Raw genomic sequence first — 7723 nt, 5'->3', positions numbered from 1 at the left:
CTGATTTGTTGCTTTCATGGATTATGCTGTTTGTGTCTTATCTAAGTAATCTTTGCCAAACCAAAGGTTGTTAAGATGTTCTCCTATGCTTTCTTTAAGGAATTTGTGTTAATTACACGTTAATCACCCTAAGTGTTCAGCTGTTGAAAGGACCTGCAGGACTCAGTTTATACTTGTGCTCAGTAGGCACAGTAGCAAAAGCAGAAGGCTATGCACTAAAGGGACTTTGAGAGCTAGGTATTTTTAACACTGGGACCCATAGGATGCACTTTGATTTCAGATCTTGCCCTTGAACACTGTGTGTGGAAGCACCTCGGTCCCAAGAAGCCTGAAGTCTGCTCATGGTGGGAGTGGAGGGTCTTAGAGTGAGCTGATCACATAGATATGTTCCGACTTTGTGACCAGCTTTAGCTTTCAAAATTTTCCAGACCCCTCTAAAACCAAGTACGAATAGTAAATTCAATTGTTATTGAACAATGCTGACAGGCTGGTAGTCCTGCCCTGAAACAACTCACAGACTCATAGAACATCTTTATCTTTAGTTAATCCATTGCACAGCATTGGCCAAGGGTCAATACCTTATAATAAGCATGTGTGTATTGGTCAGGGTTCTACAGAGAGACAGATCAATAGGAGCTATCGATAGATATAGGCATATGAGAGGGGGTTTATTAGGGGAATTAGTTCACTTGATTACAGAGGTTGAAAAGTCCCACGACAGGCTGTCTACAAGCTGGAGACTCTGAGATGCTGGTAGCATGGCCCAGTCCAAGTTCAAAAGCCTTAGCACCAGGGAAGCCAATTATGTAAGTCTCTGTCTGAGGCTGCAGTCCTGAGAACCTGGGGACAGGAAGAGGAGAGTGTCCCAGTTCCAGGAGAGAGAGGGGAAATCCTTTCCCTTCGTTTTTTGCTCTCTCTGGACCCCCAGCCAGTTGCATGGTGCCTGCCCACATTGAGGACAGATCTTCCTGACTCAGTGCAGCAACTCACACATCAGTCTCCTTGAAACACCCTCACAGACACACCCAGAAGTACTGTTTTGTCAGTTCTGTAGGTATTTCTTAATCCAGTCACGTCAACACCTAAAATTAACCGTCACAATGTGGTTAATCCAGATCAGCTGAGATTAACCCATGCCATGTAAGTCTCATAGTTTTAGCTAACACTAAAACTGTGGTTTAGGGGTATGATCCATTTTGAGCTAATTTAATTAATTAATTAATTAATTAATTAATTAATTTTTTTTTTGAGATGGAGTCTCGCTCTGTCGCCCAGGCTGGAGTGCAGTGGCCAGATCTCAGCTCACTGCAAGCTCTGCCTCCCAGGTTTACACCATTCTCCTGCCTCAGCCTCCCAAGTAGCTGGGACTACAGGCGCCCGCCACCTCGCCCGACTAGTTTTTTGTATTTTTTAGTAGAGACGGGGTTTCACCGTGTTAGCCAGGATGGTCTCGATCTCCTGACCTCGTGATCCGCCCGTCTCGGCCTCCCAAAGTGCTGGGATTACAGGCTTGAGCCACCACACCCCGCCTAATTTTTTTTTTTTTTAAGAGTTAGTGTCTTTCTCTGTCACCCAGGTTGGAGTACGGTGGCATGATCATAGCTCACTGTAACCTTCAACTCCTGGGCTCAAGGGATTTTCCTGCCTCAACCTCTCAAGTAGCTAGAACTACAGGTTTCTCAGGAGGTTGAGGTGGGAGGAGCCACCACACATGGCTAATTTTAAAACTTTTTTGTAGAGATGGGATCTCACTATGTTGCCCAAGCTGGTCTCGAACTCCTGGCCTCAAGAAATTCTCCTTGCTTGGCCTCTGAATGCACTTTGAGTTTATTTTTGTGTACCTAATCGATTGATGTATATATTGAACTTGTATCTTCCAACCTGCTAAACACATTTGTGGAGACTTCAGGATTCCAGTGGTTTGGGACATGCTTGGACATTCCTTCCAAAGTAAAAGACAAGTGATTACATCTCATACCTCCCACCAATAAGAATAAAGCACAATGCTTATTAGGCTCCCTTGGGTTTAAAGGTAGCAAACCCCATGGGTGGGCATGCTGCTCTGGCCGCCTTATTGAGCTGTATGAAGGCTTTGGGCCCAGAGCTGGAAAGGGCTCTGTAGCAAGTTCAGGTTGTGGGTCAGCAACCCTGCTCCTTGCATCATAAGATCCAGCAGACCTTATTGTATACGAGGTATCTATGGTAGAAAAAGAGGGCATTTGGAGTTTACAGCAGGTTCCCATGGGAGAATCACAATACAGACACTTAGAGTTCTGGATCAAGACCACACTATCTGTAACTGATAATCATACATATACCACCCAAAAAACCAAACCCAACCAGAACAGCTCCCAGCATGCTACCAGGCCCTGATGGAGACAGAGCACCCAGCAAGAGACATCAAGCGACTCTGCAGCCAGAACCGCCCATCCTGAGCTGGGTTCGGCTAGAACCCAAGTTATAAAGTCAGTGGTGGGCCCAACAGCCCCATTCACAGTACGATGGTGATGGTGCATTCCATTCCGGGCCAGAGCAAGGCCACATGGCAGCCAGGAGCTGCACAAGCAGGTGGCCCAGGCCCTATGTTGTCTGCAAAGGTTGCATCGCACCCCTGTCTCACTCAGCTCAGAACCGGGGTTGAGGTGGGAGTAAAGGGGCCAAACTTGGGTCATGGCTTGATAGGTGGGTGTAAGCCCCAAATGCTGTTGTGCTATAGCCTGCCATGGGACGGCCCTGAAAAACAGTGGTGGGGGAAAGTCCTCCCAATGGGCAGAAATTGTGACAGAGAACCCATCATTCACTATGTGGAAAGAAGCAGACTGAGGTTAAACATGAAACTGATGGGCAGGGGCTGACGGCTGGGCTGGTGATCAGGGGCCTAGAAGGAGAAAGACTGGGAGGTGTGGTGGGCTGAAAAATGCCCCCCTGCAAAGTGTGTCCATGTTCTCTTCCTGAAATCTGTGAATGTGACCTTATTTGTGTGATTCATTTAAGCATCCTCAGGTGAGGGTCATCCCGGATTATCTGGGTGGGCCCTGAATGCCATCATAAGTGTCCTTGTGTGAGAGAGAGGTAGTGTGAGATTAGACACACACAGTTGGAAGGTCACGTGATGGTGGGAGCAGACATTGGGGTGTACAGCCACAAGCCCAGGAACACCAGCAGCCACTATAGGCAAGGCATGGGTTCTACCCTAGAGGCTCTGGAGAAAGTGCAGCTTTGCTGACACCTTCACTTCAGAGTTCTGGACTCCAGGACCTGTGATAAAAAACTAGTCTGTTCTTTTTTTTTTTTTTTGAGACGGAGTCTTGCTGTGTCACCCAGGCTGGAGTGCAGTGGTGCGATCTCGGCTCACTGCAAGTTCCGCCTCTTGGGTTCACGCCATTCTCCTGCCTCAGCTTCCCCAGTAGCTGGGACTACAGGCGCCTGCCACCACGCCCGGCTAATTTTTTGTATTTTTAGTAGAGACAGGGTTTCACCATGTTAGCCAGGATAGTCTCGATCTCCTGACCTCGTGATCTGCCCACCTCAGCCTCCCAGAGCGCTGGGATTACAGACATGAGCCACCGCGCCCGGCCTAGTCTGTTCTTTTAAGTCACTAAGTTTGTGGTAATTTGTTACAACAGCCCAGGAAACTAATAAGAGAAGGCGAGGCAAGAGGAGGTCTTTGCAGAGGCCTGTGACAGAGCTGTGGAGTGGGCATGTGAGGGTCCATACGCAGTCTGCCTCTGTTGCAGTGCCCCAGCCTGTGACTGATGGGGTCAAGGAAGCTCCCAACAAGGGCTTGCATTCATTCTCACGTCTCGCCTCTGCCTTGTGCAGTGTGCTGTGATCCTGCCCACCACCCATGGCTCACACTGCATGGGAACTAGCCGCCTCCTTTTTCAACCCTTGTTAAAAAAGAATTTGTCTGGGTGACATCTGTCCTCTCTCTCCTCTGATGTTTTATCTTCTCTGTCTGGTGTTGGGCCAAGTTTCTGCTGCCTACAGCTGAAACTGCTCACAATTTCTTTTTTTTTTTTTCTTTTCCAGGAGACCGGGAAATATTTTATTGACAACCAGGGACACAGCCATAAGAGAGGGAAGCACACAGGACTGCAAACTAACACCCAATAGCCAGCAAGCGCCCTCTGGGCCAGGAATACTGAATCCTGGGGTCCTCACAGTCTCCCACCAGTAGATGTACAATACTGGGCATCCAGGGGAGGGGGCAGTGGCTCTGGTGTCCTAGAGAGTGAGAGGATATATGATGCCTCATTATAAGCGACACGATACGGAGGTAAAATGGAGGGTCCATCACTGCCTAAGACCACTTCCTCCTCTCAGAGCCAACACCAGGTGAAGGACTGAACCACTTAAAATCTTGTAATCAGCTGCTGTCTTCTCATCATTCATCTGTTTGCCACTGTAGATGAGCCTCTGCTGTTGTGGGGGGATTCCCTCTTTCTCTTCCACACGCTCCTTGATCCGCTCCACCTTGTCTGTAGGTTCAATGTCAATCTCAATCTCCTCTCCGGTCAGCGTCTTCACTTTAATTAGCATCTTCTTTCCAGTTTGGGGCTGCACACGGATACATTGCTGCTCCTACCGCTCCGGTTGCCGCCGCCGCTACTGCTCACAATTTCATATCATCCCTTCTGTAAGGCAGGGCTTCTAGAACAGACGCCCCAGAAGTTCTCACTCAGGGGTCTGCTCCCACTGGCACGGAGCTTCCTGTTGCAACTGCTCCGGCATCTTCTGCCAGGCACTGTTTTCTTTGAGCCGATGGAGTTCAACTTTGTACCTGTCTGCACTTTGTTTAGCTTCCTCAGGAGGGTCTTTTAACCTCTAAATTTTTGGCCTATACAAATTTTAATAAAATCTTGCAACTGGGGCCAGGCATGGTGGCTCGTACCTGTAATCCCAGCACTTCTGGAGGCCAAGGTGGGAGGATCGCTTGAACCCAGGAGCTCCAGACCAGCCTGGGCAACATAGTGAGACTCCCATCTCTAAAAAAATAAAAATAAAAAATAAAATTAGCCAGCTGTGGTGGTGTGCGCCTGTGGTCCCAGCTACTCAGGTGGCTGAGGTGGAAGGATTGTTTGAGCCTGGGAGGTCGAGACTGCAGTGAGCTATGACTGCACCACTGCACTCCATCCTGGGTGACAGAATGACACTCTGTCTTTAGAAAAAAAAAAAAAAAAATCTTGCCATCAGCTCATAGATAATCAGCTTTCAAGTATATTTAAAAAATCAGCCAGGTGCAGTGGCTCACACGTGTAATCCTAGCGCTTTGGGAGGCTGAGGCAGATGGATCACTTGAGGCCAGGAGTTCAAGACCAACTTGGTCAAACATGGAGAAACCTTGTCTCTACTAAAAACACAAAAATTAGCTGGGTGTGATGGCACGTGCCTGTAATCCCATCTACTTGGGAGGCTGAGGCATGAGAATCACTTGAATCTGGGAGCTGGAGGTTGCAGTGAGCCAGAATCGAGCCACTACACTCCAGCCTGGGTGATAGAGCAAGACTCTGTGTTAAAAAAAAAAAAAAAAAAAAAAAAAACCAGGCTGGGCATGGTAGCTCACACCTATAATCCCAGCACTTTGGGTGGCCAAGGCGGGTGGATCACGAGGTCAGGAGATAGAGACTATCCTGGCTAACATGGTGAAACCCCATCTCTATGAAAAATACAAAAAATTAGCTGGGCTTGGTGGCGAGTGCGTGTAGTCCCAGCTACTAGGGAGACTGAGGCAGCAGAATGGCTTGAACACAGGAGGCGGAGCTTGCAGTGAGCCGAGATTGCCCCACTGCACTCCAGCCTGGGTGACAGAGTGAGACTCCATCTCAAAAAAAAAAAAAAAAAAAAAAAAAAAAAAAAAAAAAATTCTGTTCTCTTTTGGTCTCCAAAAAGCAAGCCGATTTTCCACTCATCTTTAAGCCCTGATGGTTCCTCCAAGACATTTTTGTTGTGTACCTTACTTCCTTGAAAGGTTTTGTTTTGGGTTTCTCTTCATTGTCTGATTAAACACTTAAACAATTTTCTTTTGCAATATATCTTCGGGCTGGGCGCGGTGGCTCAAGCCTGTAATTCCAGCACTTTGGGAGGCCGAGACGGGCGGATCACAAGGTCAGGAGATCGAAATCATCCTGGCTAACTCGGTGAAACCCCGTCTCTACTAAAAAATACAAAAAACTAGCCGGGCGAGGTGGCGGGCGCCTGTAGTCCCAGCTACTCGGGAGGCTGAGGCAGGAGAATGGCGTGAACCCGGGAGGCGGAGCTTGCAGTGAGTTGAGATCTGGCCTCTGCACTCTAGCCTGGGCGACAGAGCGAGACTCCATCTCAAAAAAAAAAAAAAAAAAAAAAATCTCTCTCTCTCTCTCTCTCTTCATCTGTCGTTCAGTTATGTGCTGTCTTCCTCCCCCACCCCACACAGGAAAGTGAACTCCCTAGAAGAAAATGGCTCCCCAAAATTATATGCTCCTAACTCCTCCTGACAAACAGACTGAGGTTTTCAGGCAGAGGGGCCACTAGACCTCCGTGAACGCTCAGGAAGCGCGGGGCCCTGCCGCTCTGCCCAGAGGGAACCTGGTGGGCGGCCTGCACCACCCCCTCATCCCACTCTAGTCCGTCGGGGCTTCCCATTCTAGACACCCTAGTGCCAGAGCGTTATAATCGCCAGGTCCTCTTGGGCCTTCATCCTCTCTGTCGTCTGTTATCCTGGCTGTCTTTTGGGCTCCATCTCTAGCTGTTTCGTGGGTTTCACAGAGAAAGTTTCTTGGTAGGGGGGATGGGAGCCCAGGAGTGTCCAGTGTGAGGCATGACTTTGGCCTTAGTGACATTGCCCGGAAACAGTGCGTTTGAAGCCGCTGAGACGTCTCTGCTCTCTGCAGGCTCCCCGCTCTCTGTGGTGCCCCAGGGGAGTGGCGAGAAGGGGCATCCGTCCTCTCCCTCTGCCCAGCCCAGGCCGAGGGGCCTTCACCAGAGCCTCAGCCCCGCCCCCTCCGACTGACTCACCCTGCCCCGCGCCCAGACGGCCAATCACTGGCTTAGCTCCGAATGCTCCACCAGGGCGCTGGCAGTCCGGGCCCCTCCCCAGCCCAGGACGCACTGTTGCCATGGTGACGGTAAACTGGCTGGGTCTGAGTAGCCTAGCTCGCGCGTGAGACTCCTGCACAGGCTCTCAAGGGGCAGGTGAGGCGCGGAGGGGCCACGATTGCGAGAAAAAAGGTCCTCCAAAGCCCCTGCAGCTCTCCTTGTTGGTTAGTGAGATTTTGGCCCCACCTCGGGTCTCTTCACCGCTTCTATCATCTTCCCGGATTCCTTCAGCGTCTACCTTGGTCTCTTGGGGCTTTCACTCCTTGACCGCGAAAACAAAGTCGCTTCTTCCCTACAAGTCTTCCTTTCTTCCTCAAAGTAATCATTCTTCAGGCATCTTGAGCAAAGTGCACAAAGAGCGGAGCCTCCCGAAGGCCGTTCCCTTTGTCAGGGATTGGAGTAGAGTTGGGCCAACTTGGCAGTTCCGCCCAATTCTGACTGGCAGGACCAGAAACCACGGACTTTCTGTGTGTGGTATGGGAAAGTGGCCTTGGTAAATGACGTGCGGAGCTTCGGTGCCATCCATGACTTGAGGAGAAGAGCATCTTTAAGAAGCCAACCCCGGCCAGGCGCGGTGGCTCAAGCCTGTAATCTCAGCACTTTGGGAGGCCGAGACGGGCGGATCACGAGGTCAGGAGATCGAAAC

The 7723-nt window shown here is 49.9% G+C and overlaps 1 pseudogene; it reads right to left on the bottom strand.

Annotated features, from left to right (window-relative positions):
* Positions 1–4006: 4006 nt before the first annotated feature.
* LOC102138342 (ubiquitin-like protein NEDD8 pseudogene) lies at positions 4007–7473 on the bottom strand (annotated as a pseudogene).
* Positions 7474–7723: the final 250 nt, after the last annotated feature.

Source organism: Macaca fascicularis, chromosome 9 (genome assembly GCF_037993035.2).
Source record: "Macaca fascicularis isolate 582-1 chromosome 9, T2T-MFA8v1.1".
Classification (NCBI taxonomy): domain Eukaryota; kingdom Metazoa; phylum Chordata; class Mammalia; order Primates; family Cercopithecidae; genus Macaca; species Macaca fascicularis.
Note: the sequence above shows the minus strand (reverse complement) of the source record. Positions and strands in the feature narration are given on the sequence as shown.